This window comes from Perognathus longimembris, chromosome 28 (genome assembly GCF_023159225.1).
Source record: "Perognathus longimembris pacificus isolate PPM17 chromosome 28, ASM2315922v1, whole genome shotgun sequence".
Lineage (NCBI taxonomy): Eukaryota > Metazoa > Chordata > Mammalia > Rodentia > Heteromyidae > Perognathus > Perognathus longimembris.
The window spans coordinates 74,945,776-74,973,237 of record NC_063188.1 but is presented as its reverse complement, the minus strand read 5'-3'; the positions used below and the strand labels follow the sequence as shown (position 1 = coordinate 74,973,237).

Genomic DNA, 27,462 nt, shown 5'->3' with positions numbered 1-27,462 from the left:
TTATTTTAGCAGTTTTCACCTCCTTGGTTAGATTTAGTCATAGATATTTTGAGGCTATTTTGAATAGAATTATGCTTCTAATTTCCTCGTATCCTATTTATTGTTGGTATTTACACAATCTACTGACTTTGTGTCTATCTTGTAGCTTTCTGTTTACCTGAAGTTATTTATCATCTCTACAGGCTTGGAGGTGTGGTTTGAGGGTCCTTTAATTAGTTTCCCCATTCTATTTTTATCTTTTCCTCAATGACAATTTTATTATCTTTCATGAAAATAAGCAGCTGGAAATTTAATTTGCTCCCAGAAAACAGAAAACTGCAAATGAAATACACAGAAGAAGCATATGAGGTATTGGTGATAGGGTAGAGGATCTTAAAACTTGGAGGATTGTGTTAGCACAGATCGATATGACAGGATTCAGAATCTGGATCCAGGTCCTGCCTGTTACTTTGAGTCTCTGAGCAGAAAGATCTCAACTGGTAATAGAGAGGAAAACTAACTTATTCATGGAAGAAATGACAGGAACCTTGAGTGTCTTTAAATGTGGGGGTGGAGAACCATTTCAGAGGACCTAGTTCCCCACCACAAGTTGGAGGCTGGCCAGTGTGGGCCTACTGAGGGAGAAGGGAAGCTGGTGGAAACAAATCAGACCAAGGTGCCTTCACACATGGGTCATGGCCTTAAACTGGGTAGAGAACAAGGGAGAAAACCCCATGGTGTTGAGCACTTAATAAGAATGGGCTATGGAACAAGAATGGATTCAGATGAGGAAGAACCTTGCTAGAGATCCAGGCCCTGGTTACTGTGGACTAAAGCTCAGAAAGGCAGAGATTGATAAGGAGAGAACATCAGCTAATAAAGAGGTAGTGAGAAAGTGTCTCCTGCCCAGACCCATCCACCACAGCATACACAGTGGAAATAACACACTACTTTTTAGTTTTCTTTCTTCTGGTGATTTTGGTTTGGTTTTTTAAAAACTCTGAAGATTGGCTACAGTTTATATCTACAAAATATAAAGTGCCACATTACAAAACAGTATGAAGGGACAAAATATTGACCAATGAAGTTTCCCCATTTTTTTCTGAATAACTACTACTCACTGTCACTTACATGATAGCTTGCATAGACTTGGGGGATGGATTAATGGGCACACTTTATAACAAGGAGAGAGGCTGGCCCTGTAGGTTAGGGAGGTCCTGTTTGACATGAAATATGGCTGAGAAGAAACTGGGAGAGGTAAGCAAAGTGGTAGACATGGATTCTAGTGGGAAAGGTGAGGAAATGAGGGGAGGCTGGCTGTTCATCTAGGTGGATTAACTGGCTGCAGCCTTAACTGACAGGAAGGCAGTTGTGTAGAGAACCAGTAGGACATGGGCCTCTGTTTTGAGGGTAAAGGATAGGGGTTGTATTTGCCCAAGTGGGTTGCAACGAGGGCATCTGATGATGCTAAGACTGCAGGGGAGGTAGCAAGGGGTTTTATAGGGGGCAGGTACTGAACAAATGACTTCATGCTCTTGGAGGCCAGAGCACCCTCTCTTGTACTTAGTGTTTTGACTGTGTCCATCACAGCTACTTTTGTCTCTTCCTCTTATTTTTCTTATCATAATTGTCCTACCCTGACCAGGTTGGGCAGAGCTGGGAATGAAGCTGCCAATCTTCTGGAGTAGTTCTTTGTACTTGGCCCGTTCTTCTCCTGACAGGTTGTGCCAGTTTCTTCCCAGGACTTAGTTAATGGCTGCACTTTCCTTCCTGGTGCACTCAGCCACCATCTTGGCCCTCATCTACTTCATATACAACATTAAGACATCCAGAGGCTTCTTCACATGTGGCTTCTTCTTCTCCTCCTTGTTCAACATGACTGGGGAATATGTGCTCTCCATGGGGCTCAAGCTTGTGACTGCTGGGTCCTGCTTGACAATGGGGAAGATGATGGCAGAGTGGAGGATCCCTGAGGTAGGCAGGCCATGATGGACTTTCAAGCATATATGGCAAAAGCAGATAAGGGTGCAGAAGCCACCAAGAGTGAGAGAGTACATGGGCTGTCCTAGCTGTGGGACAAGCTGGCTGAGGGGATTGGCAATTTATCCAACCACTCTTGAAGATAGTTGATAATATGGTGACAGAAGGTGAGGGGGTAGAAGGATTCCTGTCTTTGATCAGTATCTGAGGAGAAATATATAGGAGGGCAGCCATGGAAGAAGCGCTTGTTGCTCTAGTTGGTGAGGGCTCTAAAGCGGTGGGTATGATGTGCATGCTGAATGGTGAGAACTTTGTTAGACTACTGTGCTGGAGATGGTCACCACATAACTTTGGCTGTGGCACTAGAGGGGACATCAAGGAAGGGCCAGTTCATCTGCAGGTACTTGTGTGTTCCACTGGGAGTCAGGGGCCCTTTGGAGAGGTACTGGATGCTCTTGTAGGTGATCATCAGAAAGAGGTAATCCAGGTATGACATTCCCTTAAAGAAATTGCATTCCTGGGGACTTCTGACTAAGGCAAAGTAGTTCTATGGCTTCTGTAATGTGATCCAACAAGATGAGTTCATCTTTTTCCCTTAGGTCACCCCTTTGGCTGGCTTCTCTAGTTCCAAAGCTTCTGCAACACCTGTTACCACCACTGCCATCCGTGTGGTACCATCACCACTCAGCTGGGGCATGTAAGGGCAGTGGGCTGGGGCTGTCCAACTCCAAGCCCCATGCCTCCTGCAACCTGCCTGGTCTGGCCTGGACTGGCTAGATTCAGAGCCCCTCTGGCATTGCAGAGCCTAGGGCTCTTCAACTCATAGTCACTGCCTGCTTTCACTGGGCCAATCCAAAGCCTGCTGTATTGTTTCTTGAAATGCTTATACAAAGGCGTTTCAATTTAACATGCACATTTATGGATACAGTGCATTTGGATCAGAGTCACACATTCCTAAGATCTCTGCAGAAGTCACACTGTGATCATGCTCAGAGTAGCCACAGTCCTCATGTAGCCCTCCTACATGTGAGGCCCGAAGGGGGCAATTCTGGAGGGCACTGACTCCACCAGTAGGTGAAAGGTACATATCAAGAGTACATCAATAACCTTTTTAGGAATTGGCTGTTTAGTGACCAGTCTGAGAATCCTCCAAGACAGCATCTTCTCATTCCCAAAACACTGGGGCCTCCTTCACATCTGCCCTAACCACCATCATCCCTGAGCTCTCATGCCAGCAGCCACCTCTATTCTGTCCCTTATAATGGCAGTCATGAATCCTGTCCAGGGTCTCCCTTCCAGAGGACCACTGTCCCTCTAGGCTTTCCCCTGTAAAAATAGACATCAGGCTGGGAATATGGCCTAGTGGCAAGAGTGCTTGCCTCGTATACATGAAGCCCTGTGTTCAATTCCTCAGCACCACATACATAGAAAAGGCCAGAAGTGGTGCTGTGGCTCAAGTGGCGGAGTGCTAGTAGCCTTGAGCAAAAACAAAGCTAGGGACAGTGCTCAGGCCCTGAATTCAAGCCCCAGGACTGCCCCCCTCCAAAAAATACAAGCATCATCTCCAGTTCTTGGTTTCACAAGACATGATTCTAAATGTTATGCTCTCTCAATCCACATATCTTCACTACTTCCTGTTCTTCACAGCCATGCTATAGTGTCAGATGTAGATATCCATACCCACTGCACTTGTCCAGGCCCATACCTCTATAAAAGTGCACCTGTCCATGATCCTGGTCTCCATGGCTATACCAAATAGGGAAGGCAAGATCTTTGTAGCAGAGGCACATAACCAGGCTCCTTTCTCCACAGCATGTCTCCAGTTTGGACACTGATCACTGTGATATATCTTTTGAAAGGGTCTAATATTCCCAAGTCATCCACACTGTTAGATCCTATATGGCACAGCATCTAGGTCAACCTCGAACTCTGCAACAGCACATATGAGTCAAATTGGTCTTCTTGGGATTTACCATAACAATGCCACCTGGGAAGGTAAAGATCACTATAATCAGGCCAGTGGCCCATGTCCCCATCTGCATAGTAGAACATCTAGTTCCCTCCTGATCTGCCAGGCCAGGCCACCAAGCTATGCCCTGATCACATAGATTCAACAGTAATATTTCATTAGTACGTAAGGTATATCTTAGCCTTATACTTCACTCATACATAAAAGTTCTTTGGCATTCTATTACAAGTGTTATAATTCAGTTAATACTTAACATATAAAACACATTTATTGATGATAATCCTGGTGATATTTTTGGACTAAAGGTAGGTAATCAAACTTAAAATCATAAAACTTACTAAAGTGAATAAATCATTTCAAGTTCTAGACACGTAGTTTTACAAAGTTTTTAATTTTATAACCTAGGAGAAAAGGGTTGGAATAATAGATAGGAATAACACGTGACCTCAGTTCACATTGTGACTTACCTTTTACTTATTTAAGAGCTCACCTATTGGCAATGCAAAATTATAGTGGGTGTGTTTGGAGGCATTTCCTATCAAATAGCTCAACATAATGAAAATATTTTGACACAATCTATATGGAATAAAAAGTAGAACAAGACACTGTAAATGGAATCTGTAATATACACCACACACCTCCAGCCTTCCTTGCACCTGAGGACCATAATTTACAGACAGAAAATGGCTAGTAATGGCAAACACAGTTCTTGTTCCCTGTCATTCAGGTCTTCTGTCCACAAGCCTAATGGTTTGTGCTACAAGGCAAGATTACACCTTTGGAATCAGCTATCTCTCCTTGCCCTGGACCACCCAGCAGTCACAAATCAGGTTGTCACTGCCCACTCCTATGGCTAGGTGAAAGAAATCTGCTGGATCTTGGCTTCCCGCTGGCCTATTTGATTGATGCAAGCACCCAGAGCAGAAGATGGGGGAGATGAGGGATACCCTAGGTTAGAAGCAGAGGTATTTGGAACTATTCTCTAAAAATGTTCAGGAGAAGAAACAACGTGGATAAAAAAGAAGGGCTGAAACAACTGTTGTCCATCTTCTCATTACACGATGGTTAAAATGGTTCCAGAATTTTTATGTTACAGCTCCTGATCTACATACCACCTGACCTAAGGAGATAGCACAAGCTCCTGCACACTTATATTACCCTCTAATCCTAACAAGATGCCCAAGGACACAAATTATGTAATTTTAAAAGGCAATGATTCACTCTTTGCCTTATTTACAGACATGTAGCTGATTCCATGAAGAAAAGAATGCAACAGAAATATGATCATTTCCTACTGATGTTGGCTAGCAGGAGCTATTTTTCAGGGGAGGTGGCATCATCAGACAAGAGGAAGGACAGCCAGGATCCAAGAACATGAATCAGCATGAGTGACATGAGATGACCTTTCCTGGAAAACTATGAATAGGACCAAGACTTAAGAGTTCCCCACCCCAAACTCAACTGGTCAAGTGACATACCCATACACCTTAATAAGAAATTCTGTCATAGCTGGTACTGTGATATCTATATGACAGGCAGTCACTGGGCGTGGAGAGGCAAGATGACAGAGTCCTGGGAACAGAAACCACCCTGCAGGAAGAGAAAATATATGCTATGTCCTCTCCCTCCAAGAAAACTTTAGGATTCTACTGGTTACAAGCCTTTTCTGATGAAAAGAGGTCTCATTTTCAAGCCTTGCTGGCTCTATCAAAGGACTACTGAGCATAAGCCACTCATATCAAACTCAGAAATGACACAAATTTCCAAGCTACATAAGAATACTGACGAGAACTTACTGAATGTTTTTACAGTTACCATTGCCCTTCCATGAATCTAATTTAAATATAAAAAAGAATTGAAGTATCCCAAAGCAATTGGTTAACCACTTAAAAATATAAGGTTTTATAAATTCTTAATTGCCCTGTAAGTGCTGTCCCTGGTGGCTGGATTACTTCTTCACCATATGGAGACTGGTAATGCACTACTCACTGTTAACTCAGGAGATATACAAACATAATACTAGTAACATGTACACAGACTGCTTTTAAGCATCATCAATTTTAAAGCAGTACTTCCCTAAATTATTTAAAGTATGAGGAAATTACCTAAGAATGGAGTGAAATCAAAGCCTGACTTCTAGCTTTCTTTTGGGACACCAGAAGCTAGCTTTACCCTCAATGAAGGAGCCATGGTGTGTTTTACAGAGAGGAAAAGATAAGTTCCAAAAGAGATTGTTTCAAAACTTATCTATTCAAATGAAAGTGTCAGAAGAAATGGAAGACCAATATCCATTTGTCTTTGGAACAGGTAGCTGTAAATTGCAGGCTACAAAGCATGTTTGTGCTTGGTGGGCTGACTCTGGCCTTGAGTCAGTCAGTGGGTCATGAGAGCTGGCTCTGATTTGCCTGTTGAGAAGAAGAGGCTCAGCAGGTTTTCCACTTCAAGAGGCTCCTCTCAGCACTTATGCTCAGTCCTAATGCCAGGTTGCTGGTGCTCTTCCCTAAGAATATATTCCAAGCCTATGGAAGATAAAGGAACAGGAAATGATTCTCCTAAAGTATGAGTGATTCAGTGCTGATATTCTAATTATATGATTATTCGTGGATACTGTACATTGAAATTAATGACTTCAGTACCACAACATGTGTAAGAGACCAACTTTATTGTCACATAATTAGCCATACAATGGCATGTTCCTTTCTTTCTTCAGCTATTCAACAAATGTTTATTGTGTTCTACAATGTCAGGTGAAAGGACCAGATGCTGTGGAGTCTTGAATTTCTTAGAGATTCAGGCAAATAAAGTAGGAAACAAATAGTACTCTAAACCACACATAGCTACGTAACACACAAAGCTCAAAACTTCCCCACATCATGACTGATTACCCAGAGCTCAAAACCATACACAATTCCATACTATACATGCAGCTAGACACACTCTGACATAGACTACACACCTCCACGCAACACAAACACCTCCAGATCATCTAGCTATACCCCACATTATGTGGCTTCACATTGCCACACACTTCCATATAACATACACTACTCTATCCACCACACATAGCTCCAAGCTGCACACTGTCCCTCTCTGCAAGGCCCATAAATCTTTAAACACAACAAACAGCTACATAACCCACACAATGATCCAGTTCCCACACAGCAATACATCAAACAAACATTTGTACCACCAACTAGCCCAACAACCAACACAACTACACACAACACAAGATCCATACCTACACATAGCTCAGTATTCAACACAAATCTCTTCCTGCCCCGGCCAGCGGGGTTTTGTCAACAGGAACCCAAGCGGGAGTGGACCTGAATGAGAGACAAACCAGACACAAGGAAGGAGACCAAGACAGGATTCTGATCAAGGTCTCAAACTTTATTTTTTGCACAGCAGCTTATATAGTGATTAGAAAAAGGTAGCTAACATAAGCAGGGCTGTTAGGTTGCTAGGTTACTAAACTACAAGATGTACATTACAAGAAGGTTATGGGTGGGTGATTTTCAATGAAGGTTAGTATGTACTGCCAAGCAGGATATCAAGACTGACCAACCTGCATGGATGAGATATCACAGGAACCAAACATTCTTTTCAGTTGAGCCCTATAGATTTTTCATGTAACAATATGACAGCCATTTGGCTCCTGGCATCTTCCCCTACACATTCTCCAGACAACATGGCACTCTGCACACAACAGACAGCTCCATCTACCACACAGAACTCTACACCAAAAACACAGTCCCGCAATGCACACACAACTCTGTATGCTTCAGCACTAAGTACTCCACAAACAGCTCCACCCACACTCCATGAACACCTCTACTACAAACATTACCACATCTCTATCTCTACATCACAGAGAAAGAAGATTGCTCCACAAGAAAACCCAGGTCTATGTACCACAAACAGTGCCCCTTCACAGCCCACTTATAAGAAAGCTATGGCTTAAATTAGCTCATTAATCTTAAAGAATATTTCATAGGTACTTCTAATCCAGTGGCCCAGGGGTTGGCCTAAAATCTGCATTCACCCTGTCGTACTCCATTCTGATGCCATTCAAACCACAACCATGAAGAAAGACATGAGCCCGTAGTCTGTGGGCCAATTTCTTAACTTCTTGCACCCTCTCAGTTTTATGATCTGCTGAGTAATACTTCAAATAATATTTCATCATTATTGCTAACCTTTCATGTTATTTTCCTTGTTGTGAAGAAAAGTGATTATTTATAATAGGATATAAAATGAAAGAAATACTTGGTCTTTCAACAGTGCAGTAGACATTTTGAAAAACATCAGGTGATTAGGAGTGACATGATCTTATTAACAAAAACAAAAAGTTAATTCTCACCACAAACTGGGAGTCAGAAAATGTGAGGGTAGTACAATTTATGGAACTGGATAAGATTACCTAATTATAGATTTCTTGGACTATATCAACACCCAAAAGTTTGGATTCTAAATCCTGGCACAGAACCTATGGGACCTCTTCCCCCCAAAAAAAGACTGTGTTCTACTATTGGCTAAATAGATTGACTGCTAATTTATTCAAACATTAAATGAAGAATTTAGTCTTTATGAATGACAAGTAATTGATTAGAGTGTGATGATAGGTGTAAAATCTTCTCCTCTATGTATCCGATAAAGCTTGAATGGAGAGATTCTCTCTAGACTAAGCATATGGGAAATGTAGTCAAAGTACAGAACAAGTTACACAAACTTCTCATAAATGAATTCAATGGGACACTCCAGCCACATATTGGTTCTCCTTTTTCCTGTTTCTGGTAAATATTACTCATAATTCTATCAATTTGAGCTGTGCCCTTGGGGATTACCTGTCACTGCTTCCCCTCTGGCTCTATCAGCACAACATGACTCTTCCAACAAGAAGAGACATGACATGATACTAGGGTGGGGTCCTGCTTGGAGCTCTACTTCATATTCTGTCCATATCTCCCTCCCACTCCAGGGACCCTTCTCTTCCCCTTCTCTATCTCATCGTCTCATCTGTCCTGCTTCTTCCTGCCTTCCTGCATCCACCACCTGACCATAAGGTGTCGGGTCTTTAGCACCCAGTGCTCTCCTGACCTGCGGGAGAGATAGGGAAGCTCTCCCCAATGAGGCGGGCCAAGAAAGGAGAAGTGGCCTGCACCCAGCACCCCCTCACCAGAGGACAGTCAGATGCATCCAGGAGAATGTCTTGAGCATGACTCGCTTTATTGAAATAAGCTCCACTCTTAAATAGGTCAGAGAGTGGTAGGAGGGGGAGGGGTGTACGTGCACCTATCTAGGGACTGTGAAGGGAAACCTGAGCTGTCCGTCAAGAGTGGAGGGCTGAGGGACCAGTCCTAAGAGGAGGCCTAATTCTACGTCACAGCCCACAGGACCACCTCCGGGTTTACCACCAGGCACCATCTTGGCCACACGTGGTCCCAAGGCTGGGAGGCAGGACCAACTAGGACCGCCTTTCCTGGTTGCGGTGTAACAGCCACACGTGGCCCCAGAGCTGGGAAACAGGCCGGACCGGGTGGGACTTCCTCTTCTGATGCAAAGCATCCGGGCATGCCCCACAATAAGGAAAGGAACCTTAGTGTACTCTGGAAGATCTCAGGCAATTAGGGCCTGGCTACCTTGTCATACTCCATTCTGATGCCACCTAAAGCACTCCCATGAAGAGAGACCTCAGCTAGCAGTCTGTGGGCCAATCTCTTAACTCCTTGGCCTCTCAGATTTACTAACTTCTGCTGAGCACCAGGAAACTCTGAAAACATTGCATATTTAGGGGTCCTGCAGTTTCATCCTTTCTCCACAAGGTCTAAGTATTCAGGTTCCTCTAAGCTCTTCCATTGGTCTCTGTGCCTCAGTTGACTCCTACACACAGGGGGAGGAGGTCTCATTCACCATAAGACCATTCCCAGAAGCTCTCGGGACCCTCTGTACCTCTAGGTCTGAGCTTGGTCAACTTTAGTCCTCTGTAGGGACACCAAGTCTTGCCAGCACCATTCCAGACCAGTTATTCTCAAACTGTGTTGCAAGAGGACTTGTAGAATGCAGATTTTAGGACAACCCCTAGACCCACTGGATTAGATGTGGCAGAGCAGGGTCCATGAAAGTGGGTTTGAAAGAGCCTGCAGGATATTCTTATGTACACAAGTTTGTCAACTACTAACATAGCAGACAGTGCAGCCTAGAGAAGGCTTAGGGTGGGCCCTGGTCAAGCACGTTGTCTGTATTCCTGAGTTTGGACCCCTTCCCCATATAAAATCAATAGAACTAACACTGTAGTTTCTCCCCTTCCCCAAAGCTGGAGGACATAGAGAAAGAATAAAACTTGCCTTTTCATGCCTCTGGCTTAGTCCTAGCCCTGCTCCTGCTTAGCTGGGTTTTACAAAATGATGGGTAGATGGTGTCCACAGGCTACAGTGGGACTCCTGGAGACACTGGAGGCAAAGAACATGTTTATCCCTGGGCAACCTTGCCATAACTAGATGAGTTCCCAATAGGAAAGAAACCTAATTCCACATGAAGAGAATCCCAGGATCCTAGCTCCTTCTCCTCATCCTCTTTCTTCTCTTTCTTATCTTCCTCCTCCTTCTTTTCCCAATCTCAAAGAGACAGTGTCAAAAATAGCTCCAACACTAGCAACTAGGGAAGAGAGCCAGAATTATCAGTCTGTTCTCTCCTATATTGTGGAGTCCCCTTCCTACTCAGCCTGGTTTCCTGGTGAGGGCCCTAGGGTACCCCTGAGGAGGGAAGGGATCAAGGCATGCTGAGCCAACTGTCAACCTCTTCTTCTCCTACTGTTCTCATTTCTGCCTTCAAAAGGCTCCTTCCCAAGATGGATTGGGTAGGAGGAGGACCACAGTCCAATATATCAGTTCCTTCTTACCCTGTGACTTATTTCCGACATGAGTAAAACTGTACAGTGTAAGCTTTCAAAGTAGTTTTATTGCTTGTAGATTGGAAATAAAGGATATCATATGAGAAAAAGAAGATGTGATATAGTCCCTGTGTCCCACCTTCTGACCTCTGAGCTTGGAGTTCTTGATTCACAAAACTGACAAGATGGGAACAGTACACTGTTTGTTTTACCAAGTTTTTGTTTGTTTGTTTGTTTGGGTTGTTCCTTTTCTGTTTTTTTTTTTCTTTTTCTTTTTTTTCTTTTTAAAATGATTTTTCTCTGTTTTGTGCATCTGTCTTCCACTATTTTTACTTTATTTCTCTCTTTGCGTTCTTTCTTTAAAAATTACTTTCCTATGAAGAACACCTCCACTCTTTTCTGCTAACACTCCATTGTCTATCATTTTAACCTTATTCTTTCTACTGATTCTACTCTTCTCCACATTTCCACGTCACTGAAACTAAACCAAAATCACCATTCCCCTCCCCAATACATTTTACTCTATTCTCTTTACTACCTCCAACTTACCCTCCTGACTTACTGCCGGGACCTCCAGGTTCCATTGACTCCTGGTTATTGGATAGAGGGTATTCCAGCTTAATCCGAGTGGACCAAAGGGGTTCATAGAGAAAGCCAGTCCTAAAGAACTTAATATAAAAACAATAATTGCTTATAGGGATGTAACAGTAAATAAGTAACTACTAAATACAGGGCCCAGGATCGGTTGTTATATTTAAATTGTATTCTTTAGGAACACCAAATCTAATTTTATAGACAGGTATACAAGGTATCTGTATATAATTGTGAACTTGTAAGATTTACACAACAGTGCTTGGTAAGGGCTGCTTTGGATCTTAATCGGTGCTCAGAGTTGCTGGTAGACTGGCATTCCCAATCCAAATGGGCAGAAGGAACACAAGAAAGATGGCAAACAATGAAGTCTTATCCCCCACTCAAAACAAACAGGAAGCAGAGCAGTCAATCAAAGACATAGAAGAGAACCCCAAAATGCTCTACAAAGACTACTGACAAACATGATAAATAAAAAGTTTGAATCTCTTCAGTCAATTATTCTAGAGAATGAGGAGGCAAAGCAAACTTAATGGAGAATTTCATGGCATCCACAAATAGAAAGATAAATGAACTTCAAGAGTCAAATGAAAAGATAGCTACCCAGCTTAAAGATTTGAGAGACAACACTCAAAACCAAAGTAATGAAGTTAATGAAGTAAAGTAGTCCATAGAAGACCTAAGAAATGATATGGAAATCATCAGGAAAGACCAGTCAGAAGGAAAAGAGATTCGAAATCAAGTAGCTAGCCTACAGTCCCGACTAACTGAGTGGATAGAATTTCAGGAGCTAAAGATTCCTTAGATTCTATGGATAAAGATAAAAAAAATCAATACAAACCCATTCCAATCAACAAAACAGATCGCTACAGGAGATTCAAGACATGATCAGGAAGCCCAATTTAAGGATAATAGGTATTGAGGAAAACTTAGAGAAAGAGATTAATGGGATAGGCAACCTATTTAACAGAATATTAGCTGAGAACTTCCCAAATATCCAGAATGAAAGGCCTGTACAGATACAAGAAGCATTTAAACCCCAAACCGACCAGAGCAGAATAGGACATCCCACTGACACATTGTGATCAAAACAGGATCAGTAGAATACAAGGAAAGAATCCTTAAAGCTGTTCAGGAGAAGAAAACAATCACATATAAAGGAAAAGCAATCAGAATTACCCCAGACTTCTCAGCAGAGACCATAAAAGCAAGGAGAGCCTGGAATGAAGTATACCAAACTCTAAATAAAAATAACTACCAACCAAGAATTCTGTGCCCAGCCAAACTCTCATTCATACCCGAAGGTAAAATAAAAGTCTTCCACAGTAAGGAAAAACTGAAACAATATATCTCCACCAAACCAGCTTTACAGAAAATCCTCAAAAATGTACTATACAGGGAAAATAATCAAGATCCCAATACAGACAGAGAAATGAACCCTAATTAGTAAACATCAGATCAAGAAATGGGAAGACAGGGCTTTAAACAAGATAGTGATAATGAAAGGAACAAACGATCATCTCTCAATCCTAACTCTCAACATTAATGGACTTAATTCTCCAATCAAACGACATAGGCTCATAAATTGGATCAAAAATCAAGATCCATCTTTCTGCTGCCTCCAAGAGACACATCTATCCAGCAAAAGTAAACATCTTCTAAAAGTGAAAGGCTGGAATAAAATCTATCAAGCAAATGGCCCCCATAAGCAGGCTGGAGTTGCAATCCTAGTATCAGACAAAATTGACTTCAAATTAAAAAAGGTAAGAAGAGACAAAGAAAGTTACTACATATTAGTAAAGGGATCTCTCCTACAGGAAGATATAACCATTCTAAATATCTACACCCCAAATGCAGGAGCACCCAACTTCATCAAACAAACACTACTGACTCTAAAAACACTCATAGACCCAAACACATTGATAGTTGGGGACTTTAACAATCCACCATCACCTCTGGACAGATCAACACGCCAAAAACTGAACAAGGAAACCACAGAAATAAATAATTGCATAGACCAACTAGACTTAACCGACATCTACAGAATATTCCACTCAGCAACAACAGAATACACATTCTTCTCCGCAGCACATGGAACATTCTCCAAAATAGATCACATCTTAGGGCACAAAGAAAATCTTTACAAATGCAGAAGTATCAAAACCATTGCCTGCATTCTCTCAGACCACAATGGAATGAAATTAGAGCTCAACTCAAACAGCCACCACAGAAAATCCTACAATTCGTGGAGACTAAACAACACACTGCTGAAGCATCAGAGGGTCATTGAAGAAATTAAAATGGAAATTCAAATGTTTATGGAATTCAACCAAGTTGAGGACACAAAATACCAACTCCTTTGGGACACAGCAAAGGCAGTACTTGGAGGAAAATTTATATCTTAGTGCATACATCAACAAACTGGAGAAATAGCAACTCAATAATTTAAGGGAGCACCTTAATTTCCTTGAGAGCGAACAACAAGCCAAACCCCAAGTCAATAGATGGAAGCAAATAATTAAAATCAAATCAGAATTAAATCAATTAGAGACGAAAAAAACCATCGAAAGAATCAACAAAACAAAGAGTTGGTTCTTTGAAAGAATCAACAAGATAGACAGACCCCTGGCAAAACTGACCAAGAAACGAAGGCAGCACACTCAAATAAACAAGATAAGAGATGAAACAGGTAAAATCACCACAGAAATAACAGAAATTCAGAAAATAATAAGGGACTATTTTGCAAAACTTTATGGCAACAAATTCGAGAACTTGGAAGAAAGGCATGATTTCCTGAGAAAATATTAATATCCCCAAACTTAAACCTAAAGATTTAAACCTTTAAAGAGACCCATATCCAGTATTGAAATAGAAACGGCAATAAATGATCTCCCATGCAAGAAAAGCCCAGGTCCAGACGGATTCACTGCAGAATTCTACAAGGCCTCCAAAACAGAACTCACACCAATATTTCTCAAACTCTTCAGTGAAACTGAATGAGAACATTCACTACCAGACTCATTCTATGAAGCCAGTATAACCCTCATCCCAAAACCAGGCAGGGACTCATCATGGAAAGAGGACTATAGACCGATCTCCCTGATGAACATAGACGCAAAAATTCTCAACAAAATTCTGGCCAATCGACTTCAACAGGTTATCAAAAAAATCATACACCACAATCAAACTGGTTTCATTCCAGGGATGCACAGTTGGTTTAATATACGCAAGTCAATTAATGTAATCCACCACATCAACCGGAGCAAGGTAAAGAACTACATAGTTTTATCTCTGGATGCGGAAAAAGCGTTTGATAAAATCCAGCACCCATTTATGCTGAAAGCCATGGAAAAACTGGGATTCCAGGGAACATTCCTGAATATAATCAAGGCAGTTTATGACAAACCAACAGCAAGCATAACTCTAAATGGTGAAAAATTAAAGCCATTCCCGTTAAAATCAGGAACAAGGCAAGGATGTCCAATCTCTCCCCTGCTCTTCAACATTGTACTAGAATTCCTAGCCAGAGCAATTAGGCAAGAAGAAAATATAAATGGGATCCAAATAGGAAAAGATGAAGTTAAACTTTCTCTCTTCGCAGATGATATGATCCTATACCTAAAGAATCCCATAGAGGACTTCCGGGAAGACAGCAGAGGAGTGGCAGTGCACTAGCTCAGCTCCCTCCAGCACTGCAGTTTTCTCACCCCATAGAAACTTTTACCACTAGAAATACAACCAGCGTAAGTTGTAACAGTACAGGGATTCTGGCCAGGAAGGAAAAATAGACTTTGCACGTCTGGAAACACCGATTCGAGCTCTGGGCGGCATCCCACTGCCACGTCTGTGTCGGCGGCACTGGCACAGCGCCCGTCACAGCAACCCGCACTCCACGCAGGTAAAGCACACAGTGGAGACCAGGCGGTGGCTGAGCAGGGATGACCTGCAATCGCAGAGAAAGCGTGAGTACCCCACGAAAGATATTCTCACTCGCGCCACAGAGCAGCTTCTGCAAGGAATCCCTTCCCCCACCGCCAGAGCAAAGCGCCATCTTTTCCACTGGCATAGGGTCAGACCAGATTGGAACTAAAGCGGGCCTGGGAAAAGCGAGGTCAAATTAGCCATCTTTGAATAGGGCAAGAGGGACCGAACAGTGAGAGCCAGCTCTGCCCAGGAGAACGCCCCCTGCCCTGGCGGGAGGCGTGCCCTGGGCCTCAGCTTAGCCAGAGGTGCCCCGCCCTGCCCACCGGAACTTCTAAATTTAACGCGAAAACAGCCAGCAGCTCCCAGCGGCACGGAAACACCAGACGGAGGAACCTGAGACAGTTAAATGGTCCCATCACAGAGGAAGTCCCAATTCCCAGCCCGAAAAGGAGCTGCTTTCCATAGCCACCTCCACCAAGGAGGCTGCCCCGCCCAGGCAAGCAGCTCTCAGCCCGGTAAAACAGGCCAGAGGTGCCCCGCCCTGCTCAGTCCACAGCCTATTCAAAGGCAGGAATTAAAGGCCGAGGCTCCGCAGCAGACAGAGGAGCAAGCTGAATTCTGCCAAACACAGACAATCAGGAATATAGACTGCAGACCATCACAAGGAAAGCAGAGACAGGGGAAAGAACACCCAAACAAGGAAGACTCCATTTTTTTCTTTATCTTTTTAACATTTCTTAAACTATAAAAAAAAAATTGTTTTTTTTCAATTCAGAAACGTCGTCGGATTTTTCCCCCCATGTTTTCTATTTTTACCTGTTTGTTTTATCAATTTTTTTTTCTTTTCTGTTTGTTTGGGTTGTTCCTTTTCTGATTTTTTTCCTTTTTATTTTATTTTCATTTTTAAATAATTTTTCTCTGTTGTGTGCATCTGTCTCCCACTATTTTTACTTTATTTCTCTCTTTGCGTTCTCTTTCTTTAAAAATTACTTTCCTATGAAGAACACCTCCACTCTTTTCCCCTAACTCTCCATTATCTATCATTGCAACCTTATTCTCTCTACTGATTCTACTCTACTCCACACTTCCACGTCACTGAAACTAAACCGAAATCACCACCTCCCCTCCCCAATACATTTTACTCTATTCTCTTTACTACCTCCAACTTACCCTCCTGACTTACTGCTGGGACTGCCAGTCTCCAATGACTCCTGGTTATTGGATAGAGGGTATCCCAGCTTAATCTGAGTGGATCAAAGGGGATCATAGAGAAAGCCAGTCCTAAAAGAACTTAATATAAAAACAAGAATTGTGTATAGGGCTGTAACAGTAAATAAGTAACTACTGAATACAGGGCCCAGGATCAGTTGTTATAATGAAATTGTATTCTTTAGGACACCAAATCTAATTTTTTACACAGGTATACAGGGTAACTGTACATAATTGTGAACTTGTAAGATTTACACAACAGTGCTTGGTGAGAGCTACTTTGGGTCTTAAACGGTGCTCACAGGTGCTGGTAGACTGGCATCCCCAATTCAAATGGGCAGAAGAAACACAAGAAAGATGGCAAACAATGAAGTCTTATCCCCCACTCAAAACAAGCAGGAAGCAGAGCAGTCAATCAAAGACATAGAAGAAAACCCCCAAAAAGCTCTACAAAGTCTACTGATAAACATGATAAATGAAAAGTTTGAATCTCTTCAGTCAATTATTCTAGAGAATGAGGAGGCAAAGCAAAAATTAATGGAGAATTTCATGGCATCCACAAATTAATAGATAAATGAACTTCAAGAGCCAAATGAAAAGATAGCTAACCAGCTTAAAGATTTGAGAGACAACTCTCAAAACCAATGTAATGAAGTTAATGAAGTAAAGAAGTCCAAACAAGACCTAAGAAATGACATGGAAATTATCAGGATTGCTTCTGACTGGATTCATCCCAGGGATGCAAATTTGGTTGAATATACGCAAGTCAATTAATGTAATCCACCACATCAACCAGAGCAAGCTAAAAAACCACATGGTTTTATCTCTGGATGCGGAAAAAGCATTTGATAAAATCCAGCACCCATTTATGCTAAAAGCCCTGGAAAAACTGGCATTCCAGGGAACATCCCTGAATATAATCAAGGCAGTGTATGACAAACCAACAGCAAGCATAACTCTAAATGGGGAAAACTAAAGCCATTCCCTTTAAAATCAGGAACAAGGCAGGGATGTCTACTCTCTCCCCTGCTCTTCAACATAGTACTAGAATTCCTAGCCAGAGCAATCAGGCAAGAAGAAAATATAAAGGGGATCCCAGTAGGTAAAGATGAAGTTAAACTCTCTCTCTTCACAGATGACATGATCCTATACCTAAAGAATCCCATAGACTCGACCCCCAAACTACTAGATCTGATCCAAAACTTTGGGAATGTTGCAGGATATAAAATAAACCTTCAAAAATCAACGGCCTTTCTCTATGCTAACAACCCGAAGACCGAGGCTGATATCAGGAAAGCATCTCCCTTTGCAATAGCCCCCAAAACCATAAAATACCTAGGAATAACCTTAACCAAAAAGTGAAAGACCTCTTTGAGGAGAAATTTAAAACCTCGAAAAATGAAATTAAGTCAGATCTAAGGAAATGGAAAACCCTCCCATGATCCTGGATTGGGAGGATTAATATAATCAAAATGGCAATATTGCCAAAGGCTATCTACAAATTCAATGCAATACCCATTAATATCCCAACACCATTTTTTGATGAAATAGAGGAAGCAATACAGAAATTCATATGGAATAATAAAAGACCTAGAATAGCAAAAACAATCCTAAGCAGAAAGAACAGTGCTGGAGCTATTACATTACCCAACTTCAAGTTGTATTATAAAGCTATAGTAATAAAAACAGCTTGGTATTGGCACTGGAACAGGCCTGAAGACCAATGGAACAGAATTGAAGACCCAGAAATGAACCCACAGAACTACGCCTACTTAATCTTTGATAAAGGGGCTAAAACAATAGTTTGGAAGAAAGATAGCCTCTTTAACAAATTGTGCTGGAAAAAGTGGCTCAACACATGCAACAAACTAAAACTAGATCCTTATATATCACCCTGCACAAAAGTCAATCCCAAATGGATTAAAGACCTCGAAATCAAAACAGACACCCTGAAAACACTAAAGGAAGGAGTAGGAGAAAAACTTGCGCTCCTTGGCGCAGGACGGAACTTCCTTAACAAAGATCCAGAAAGGCTACAAATCAAATAAAGGTTGGACAAATGGTACTGCATCAAATTACAGTGCTTCTGCACGGCAAAGGACTTAGCTCGCAAGATAAACAGAAAGCCCACAGACTGGGAGAAGATTTTTACTGGCCATTCAACGGACAAAGGCCTCATATCTAAAATATATGCAGAATTAAAAATTTACCCTCCTCCAAAACAAAACGGCAAAGAATAAATAGCAGGCTCATCAAGTGGGCTAAAGACTTACAGAGAGACTTCTCTGATGAGGAAATGAGAATGGCCAAGAGACATATGAAAAAGTGCTCTACATCACTGGCCATAAAAGAAATGCAAATCAAAGCAACATTGAGTTTCCATCTCACCCCAGTAAGTGTTATATATCAAGAAAACTAACAATAACAATTGTTGGAGAGGATGTGGCCAAAAGGGAACCCTACTTCATTCTTGGTGGGAATGTAAACTGGTTCAGCCACTCTGGAAAGCAGTATGGAGATTCCTCAGAAGGCTAAATGTAGAACTCCCCTATGACCCAGCAACCCCACTTTTGGGTATCTATCCAAAAAACCACAAACAAAATCACAGTAATGCCACCAGCACAACAATGTTCATTGCAGCACAATTTGTCATAGCAAGAATCTGGAACCAACCCAGATGCCCCTGAATAGACGAATGGATCCAGAATGTGTGGTACATATACACAATGGAATTTTATGCCTCTATCAGAAAGAATGACATTGTCCCATTTGTAAGGAAATGGAAGGACTTGGAAAAAATTATACTTAGTGAAGTGAGCCAGACCTAAAGAAACATGGACTCTATGGGCTCCCCTATTGGGAACAATTACTACAGGTTTAGGCAAGTCATAGCGGGGCATTACAAGGCCCAATAGCTATACCCTTATGAACACATGATTCTAAGTGAAATGAACTCCATGTTATGGAAACAATTGTTATATCACAGTTGTTACTTCTTTCAACATCCCATGTGTATCTGTAGCTTCTATTATTGATGATGTTCTTGTATCACCTTCCTGTGGTTGTACCTACACTATATCTGTAATCTTATCTGAGTATATTGGAAACCGTATATACTGGTATTGGAACTAGGAAATTGAAAGGGAATACCAAAATTGAGAGACACAGGGTGAAAAAAGTCAAACAACTACAAAAGCAATACTTGCAATACTGTTTGGTGTAAGTGAACTGAACACCTCAGGGGGGAAAGGGAAAGGGGGAGGAGGGAGGGGGGTATGAGGGACAAGGTAACAAACAGTACAAGAAATGTATCCAATGCCTAACGTATGAAACTGTAACCTCTCTGTACATCAGTTTGAGAATAAAAATTTTAAAAAACCAAAAAAATATAAATAAGTAAATAAAAGTAAAAAATGTTTGAAATTAAAATAAAATGGAGTCCTCCTTGTTTGGGTGGTCTTTCCCCAGTCTCTGGTTTCCTTGTGATGGTCTCCAGTCTATTTTCCTGATTGTCTGGGTTTGACTTGATTTCAGTTCGCAGGGGATGGATCTGTTCTTACCCTTCTTCTCTGTTGGTGCAATCCTGGGTCTCTGTGGTTCGCACAGCTTGCAGGTAGGCCTTGGGCATCCTCTGTAGATGGGGACTTGAGTAGTCTCGGGAACCGTGGCTCCTCTGTCTGCTGTGGGGCCGCTGCCTTAAACGCCTGGCTTTGAATAGGCTGTGGACTCAGCAGGTCAGGGCACCACTGGCCTGTTTTACCTGGCTGAGAGTTGCTTGCACGGGGGAGGTTCTTCCCTCCTGGGCGGGGTGGCCTCCTTGGCGGAGGTGTCTATGGAATGCAGCTCCCGTTTGGCCTGGGAATTGGGCTTCCTCTGTGAAGGGACCGTTTAACTGTCTCAGGAACTGTTTGTTCCCCCGTCTGTTGTTTCCATGCTGCCGGGAGCCGCTCGCCGCTATTGCTTTAAATTTAGAAATTCTGGTGGCCAGGGCGGGGCACCTCTGGCTAAGCCTAGGCCCAGGACACGCCTCCCGCCTGGTCAGGGGGGTTCTCCTGGGCGGAGCTGGCTTTCACTGGTGGGTCCCTCTTGCCCTTTTCAAAGATGGCTCCTTTGACCTTGCTTTTCCCAGGCCCGCTTTAGTTCCAATCTGGTCTGACCCTATGCCAGTGGCAAAGATGGCGCTTTGCTCTGGCAGTGGGGGAAGGGCTGCCTTCCAGAAGCTGCTCTGTGGGCGCAAGTGAGAATATCATTCATGGGGTACTCACGCTTTCTCTGCCATTTCATGTCGTCCGTGCTCAGCCACCATCTGGAGGATTTCTCCCTGGTCTATGTTGTGTGCTTTAGCTGCGCAGAGTGCGGGTTGCTTTGCTGGGCACTGTGCTGGTGCTGCCATTGGCGCGGTGGCGGGATGCCGCCCAGAGCTCAAATCTGTGTTTTCAGAGGAGCAAAGTCGATTTTTCCTTCCTGGCCAGAATCCCTGTACTGTTAGAACTTACTCTGGCTGTCTTTCTAGGAGTAAAAGTTTCTATGGGGTGAGAAAACTGTGGTGTCGGGGGAGCTCAGCTAGGGCTCTGCAGCTCCCCACTGTCTTCATGAGGATTACAATTTTTGAATAAATTTTTTTTTGTTTTGTTTTGTCTGTCATGGGACTTGAACTCTGGGACTGGGCGCGGTCCCTGAGCTATTCATCCTAAGGCTAGCACTCTACCCCTTGGGCAACAGGGCCACTTCTGGTTTCTATTGGCTAGTTGGAGACAAGAGTTTCATGGACTTTCCTGCCCATGCTATGAACCTCAGATCTCAGCCTCTTGAGTAGCTAGGATTGAACGCATGAGCCACCGGCGCCTGGCTGAATAAAGTTCTTTTTAACACATGAAAAGTACTTTTGTAATTTCATCATCTTACAAAAGTTCAAACATAATTTAAAAAAGCAAATGCTTGTCTGTGGTGATCCATGCAACCCCAAACACTAAGGGCATTTTTTAAATTTAATATGGGCTACAGCATTTCAGATGAGATGCCCATACACAAACCCAGGAGAAATGATTCCAACTACAAACCAGAAAGCCTTCCTCTGAGGAAGGTTTCTAGACAAGACATGGGGGTCTTTTTTCACACTCCATGAGAAAAACAGAGCACACAATGATTATAATTCACTTGAGAATGTGTTGTTACCGCTGCTTCATAAATTGCTGGCTTTTGAGACAGTCAGTGGTGTCTCATGTTGCTAATCCTAGTCACCAAGAAAGCTGAGATCTCAGAATCCCAGTTCTAAATCAGTTTATGCAGACAATCCCACTATACACACATTAACCAGCAGAAAGTCAGAAGTGGAGATGTGGTTCCAGTGGTAATGCTCCAACTTAAAGCAGAAAAAAAGTTTAAGCCCCAGTACTAGCATGGGAGGAAAATATTGGCTTTTTACAAGTCAGTGTAGATGTCTTCCACTGAAAGTCAAGTAAACACTTTATTCACCTCATAGATTTCATTTCCTTTTAAACAAGTTGTGAGTTAGAGTTAGAGGAAAATTTAGCATGATGTTAATTTTCAGTCATGCTGTTTTTTCCTAGGACCCCAAATCCTAGTAAACACTAGCTCACTGAGAAAGCTATTCCATTTTGTATGTGTCCAGATTATGAAATTACTGTTCTTTATAACAGTGCTTAAAGATTACTCACACATTAACAAAAGACAAATATTCAGATTTCACTTCCTAGCATAATCTTTAAATATGAATATCACATTCTTTTTTTTTTTTGCCAGTCCTGGGCCTTGGCCTCAGGCCCTAAGTACTATCCCTGGATTCTTTTTGCTCAAGGCTAGCACTCTGCCACTTGAACCACAGTGCCACTTCTAGCCATTTTCTATATATGTGGTGCTGGGGAATTGAACCCAGGGCTTCATGTATAAGAGTCAAGCACTCTTGCCACTAGGCCATATTTCCAGCCTGAATATCACATTCTTTTCAGAAGATGTTTTCAATAAAATATTCTGAAAGGCTACAATTGAAGAATCTATATCTTTCCTTAAATGTCATTTAACAACAGAATTGCAGGTATAACTTACATCCAAGTCTGGAACTGTGGGTTCCTGTAGTTCATCTCAATAATATGTAGGGATAACCACTATGGGGAAGTAATATGTCATTGTGTGGTTCCCATTTGCTTCAGGAAACTGCCATGAAAAGTTAAAATATTTCGTGTTGTCAGTATATTACAAAACTAAAACCAAAGAAATGAAAGTAAAATAAAATTGAGATGCTATGTCTAAGTGGAATGTCCTCAGAATCTATTCAATACATTGTGATATTTTGCCTGTTCCAGTCTGACAACTAAAGAGCTCAGAAGTGTACTGAGTAAGACAAAATGTCCTGGATGTTCCAGTGGAATAAAGGAAATAGTAATAAAAGAAGCAGACAAAACAGTATAAGATACTCATCAGAGCACTGAAGAAAACTGAGCAGGGACCAGGCTGAGGGAGTGGGTAGTTGCTAGATAGTGAGAACAATGAACTATGTGAAGACATGACACAAGAAGTAGAGAATCAGTGAGCCACAGAAAGATGGGGATTGGTTAGTAGCCTTGGAGCAGGGAAGGGAATGGTATACAAAACTGTGAGATGGAAAACCAAATGTGCTATGCTCAAGAAATCCCAGAGATCAGGTTCATGAAAAATATTTTCATTGTAGTCACTTCCAAACTGCCTAATGATCAAAGTACCACCTTTCTTCTCCTTAAGAAATTTTAAGAAACTTAAATTTCACATGGAATTATCTGATTTACTCTAAGAACTTCTTTAGTGCAAAGAATTCAGAAAAAAAAGATGAGATGTCCTCCTTCCACAACATTTTATGGCTAAATACAATGCTTGTGAGTTAAAATACATTAAATATGCAAGTAACAATGGTGAGGGTCACAGATGCCTTCTGTTTAAAACGAGGTTTGGAGTGAAGAAAAGAGACACCAAGAAGCAGGACCAAAACTGTCAGTCTGGGAATTGAGGAAGAATGTATTTCATCAGAGAACATCAGGGAACAACTGAGAAGGTGTTCATTTGTGATTTGGTTCTAAATTAGGTCAGACTGCACACAGAGGGCTTTAATTATCATGTTAAGACATAGGAACTTCCCCAGAAAAGGCTGATCAGTTTCTTCTGTGTCCTCAGATTCTATGGACTTGTGCACTTTTATGTATTTAATGTCTCTACATATTTTGAGATGAATAATTTAGTATTGTTCACTTGGGATTTTTATTATTTAAATATATAGATTATTTTAAAATTAATCCTACAACCAGTTATTAAAAATGTGTGTCCACATCTAATAACTCAGAATATACATTTACAAAGATCTTACTCTTAAGATACTTTAAGTTAAAGGAATGAAACATTTTCAATTTTCCATTCAAGCATTTAAAAACTGTTCACTGATACTTTAGTGTTTTCTTTTTCTGAAGGGACAGTGTACAATTATAAATGTTAGCTTGGAAGATACAGCTCCACTATTACTCTCAAATACTTTTGGGAATTATTGGTTGCTACTTAACCTTACGGTATATGTAAAAATACAATCAAACCATTGCAAGAAAAATAATTCCATTATATTCTTTTAAGATATATGCTAAAAAGAGACAGAAATATGATCTTCAGGCAGATGAGGCAGGATAAAGAAAATTCAAAAGTGCAAACAGAAATTGTTTTCTACTACTAAAGACAATAGAGATGCTGGAAGTTTTACTGTTTAGAAAGGACAAATTCCAAGATGCATATTGTTCCATCACATTTTACATATGAAGGACAAATAACAAACTCCAATAAAATTTTATGTACCAGACACTCTTAATTAAAAATATAGTTTTCAACAATATTGTTATTAATACCAGGCCTACAACTACTTGCTTTTTTTCCAAGCCAAGACCCTTGTAAGAAATTTCAGAAACCTCTTTCTTCTACTCACCAGCTTTATAGAGATCTTGAGGATCCCAGAATATTTAGCAATGAACTTGATTTTCAAAGCTGCAGTACTGTTTGGAGTGTTTATGGCTCGAGTTATGTTTTCCAATTGTACTTGAAAATACATCTCATTATATTCTTCAGAGGCACCTCGCAGTTCAAATGTGCTAAAAAAGTTCTCCTGTGGGAAGCAAACAAGCACCTGTGAATTCCCAAGGGAAGTAGGTGGCGCCTGGGGCTGCTCAGACTATGGCTTACCTGCAGAAGTTCACAACACAAATTTGCCCCTCCACTTTCTGGGCTCCCCAGAAGAATGAAGCTCAGTTTATCTGGGCAGATGCGGAGGGTGCAGCCTTTGGAAAGGTTGGCTAACATGTTAATGACTCCTATAACAAAGAGTAAAGGAAGTTACTAAATTGCACATTCCCTCTCCTGAGGGGCATTCTAGCTTGTAAAATTTGGGAGTTCAGCAAAGTGCAGTTTAGTGTCTCCTGGAAAATTCTTTGAGGTAATCCAGTGTCCCAACAACCTTTGGAGTTATTTAGCACCTGCTACCCATGCTCACTAAGGAAACTGAGACTTAAGGAAGCCCTTAACTGGAAACCATACAATCCACAGAATGTAATTACCACTGGATACAAGGCACAGCACTGGAAGAGAGGTTCTGCACACAAGTTTCAGCACAGTCTGGGTTGAGAGAAAATAGGGTCTGCCTGCAAAGGGAAGACTACCAAAGATAAAGATTGCCAGGCACAGGTATAATCCTAACTAGCTACTCAAGAGTCTGAGATCTGAGTCACGGTTCAATGTCACCTCAGGAACGTAGATCTGTGAGATTCCTATCTCCAATTAACCACCAGGAAATTGGAAGTGGCGCTGTGGCTCAAAGTGGTAGAATGCTAGAGTGTTACCCTTGAGTGAAAAAAGCTCAGGGACAGTGACAGCTCCCAGGCCAAGAGTTGAAACCCAGGACCTCACTGGCTTAGTGAGAGAGAAATCACATGAGAAGAATGGAGTTCCAGAAACTTCCACAGGCAGCAGCCTTCTGCCGCACCCACTCCAAGGTCTGCTACAGCTTGCCCTCTCCCACCTTCATGACTCCCTCACAGCCTGTCTTCTCCCACCTTCATGCCTCCCTGGGAATGGTGTTCCAGAATCTTCCACGGGCAGCACCCTTGTACGGTACCCACCCCTAGGTCAACCCCCAGTCAGCCCCAGCCCGCCCTCGCCCACCCTCATGCCTCTGGGAGTGCAGTACCAGAAACTTCCACAGGCAGCGCCGTCATACTGCACCCAATCCCTAGGTCAGCCCCAGCCTAGCCTCTCTTGCCTTCATGCCTCCCTGGGAAAGGAGTTCCAGAAACTTCCACGGGCAGCAGCCTTCTCTACACCCACCCCCTAGGTCAGTCTTAGCCTGCCCTCTTCCCACCTTCATGCCTCCCTGGGAATGGGGTTCCAGAAACTTCCACGGGCAGCGGCCTTCTGCTGTACTCACCCCTAGGGTGGCCCCAGCCTGCCCTCGCCCACCCTCACACCTCTCTCGGAGTGCAGTACCAGAAACTTCCGCAGGCAGCGCCATCATACCACACCCACCCCCTAGGTCAGCCCCAGCCCAGCCTCTCCTTCCTTCATGCCTCCCTGTGGGGGGAGTTCAAGAAACTTCCATGGGCAGGGCCTACTGCCACATCCACCCCTATGTTTTCCCCAGCCCTTCTTCTCCCACCTTCATGCTTCCTTTGGAGGGGAGTTCCAGAAATTTCCACGGGCAGCAGATTTTACCACAGACCACCACTAAGTCGGCCCCAGCCCAGCCTCTCCTGCATTCACGGCTCCCTGGGAAGGGAGTTCCAGAAACTTCCACTGGGAGCGGCATTATGCAGCACCCACCCCTAAATCTGCCCCAGTCTGCCTTCTTCCTCTTCCAGCCTCCTTTGGAATAGAGTTCCAGAAACTTCCAAGGGCTGTGGCCTTCCTCCCAGCAGTGTGGAACAGGCCCCACCCACCCCTAGGGCTGCCCCTATCAGGGTGCCACAGGCCACCTTCTTCCTTCCTCAGGCCCTCCCCAGCCCGGACTCTTCCTCCTTCAGGTCTCCTCGAGCTCCCGCAGCCTTCCCAGCATCACTCTTAAAGTGATCCAGGGAAGGCTGGTCCACAATCTGTGCCCAGAACCTCATGGCTGCGCCCGCCAAGCCCCACTGTTCTGTGCCTTCCAACCCCGGCAACTGAGTGTCTGTTTCTGACCTTCCCACCCGGAAACGCCCCCTCACAGGACGACTTCTGCCCAGATGTGCAGTCAGGCCACGCCTGCACTAGTGAAACCAGCACAAGCTGAGCCCCACTTCCCAGCCTACTCCACCTCTGTTCACAGAGCAGTTTTTTTTTTTTTATGTTTTCTTTGTTAGGTTCTTTTGGCAGTTTTGGCACATGTAGCAGCATGTGTGTCTACAATTCCAATTTCTAAGGATGTGATTCTGGAAAATCATATTTTGTAAAACCTTCATTCTTAGACTTCCAAATGGATTATAAAGGACTAAACAGTATAATTAAATATGTCTATTTGAAACCCCTATTTGAAACCCTATCTAGCCTGAGTGATTCTATTGGTTGCTTGAAAATGGAGCATCTTGTTGTAAGTTAGGAAAATTTTGGGGAGTATTAGTAAATTTGGAACATGCCAGTGATTACTTGTTAAAAACACTGTAAGTGACATCTTTTTCTATTATTTTAACAACTTCTGATTGATTATTTGTCTGTTGCTTACGAATAGATGTTTTCTTGAATTTATTCTCCATACATTCATGCAAAAAGTCCATAGCTATTTTATCAAATTTGGTTTGTTTCTGAATATGATCTAATGTTTCCTTGTGCGAAGAACTTTCCAGACTGCCTTAATGTATGAGTTCAGCTCACAAGTACTTCAAGCTGATTGAGAAGACTTGAATTAATTTTTTCCCTGAATCATATTTTTAAA

The 27,462-nt window shown here is 42.4% G+C and overlaps 1 pseudogene; it reads right to left on the bottom strand.

The window, feature by feature from the left end:
* Positions 1-1,154: 1,154 nt before the first annotated feature.
* On the bottom strand, positions 1,155-25,777 carry LOC125343110 (annotated as a pseudogene).
* Positions 25,778-27,462: the final 1,685 nt, after the last annotated feature.